A 555-nucleotide genomic window follows, 5' to 3' on the forward strand; every position below is an offset into this window, starting at 1 on the left:
AGTTCTACCTGATTAGAGAGCATGGTGACTGAATCGGTGTTATAAAAGCCGGCTATTTTCGTTGGCTTTATCCTCATAACTTGCCATGATAGTTATTCAGTGACATCTCCTTTACAAATTCATAGGCATCTTCCGATGTTTTATTGTTGATGGTTCCGCCAGCAGCTGCGTCAACCATTTGCCGAGTCGAGGGACTCAGACCATTGTGGAATGTTAGTACTTGAATCCAAAGCGGTAACCCATGGTGAGGGCACCTTTTTAGTAAGTCCTTGTATCTCTCCTATGCATCGTAAAGTGTTTCTAAATCCATCTGCACAAAAGAAGTGATATCATTACGTAATTTAGTCATTTTAGCCGGCGAAAAATATTTTAGTAAACATTTCTCGGTCATTTGTTCCCAAGTATTGATAGACCCTCGTGGTAACGAGTTCAACCATTGTTTAGCTTTGTTTCTCAGTGAAAAGGGAAACAACCGAAGACGTATGGCATCATCAGAAACGCCATTGATTTTAAATGTATCGCAAAATTCCAGAAAGTTCACTAAGTGAGTGTTGG

The 555-nt window shown here is 40.2% G+C and overlaps 1 non-coding gene across 1 annotated transcript; it reads left to right on the top strand.

Annotated features, from left to right (window-relative positions):
- The first annotated feature begins 236 nt into the window (after nucleotides 1-236).
- LOC121207508 (small nucleolar RNA R71) lies at nucleotides 237-343 on the top strand. Its single transcript, XR_005902597.1, has one exon. It is a non-coding gene; the product is annotated as a small nucleolar RNA R71 (small nucleolar RNA).
- The last annotated feature ends 212 nt before the right edge of the window (nucleotides 344-555 follow it).

This window comes from Gossypium hirsutum, chromosome A09, assembly GCF_007990345.1.
Source record: "Gossypium hirsutum isolate 1008001.06 chromosome A09, Gossypium_hirsutum_v2.1, whole genome shotgun sequence".
Lineage (NCBI taxonomy): Eukaryota > Viridiplantae > Streptophyta > Magnoliopsida > Malvales > Malvaceae > Gossypium > Gossypium hirsutum.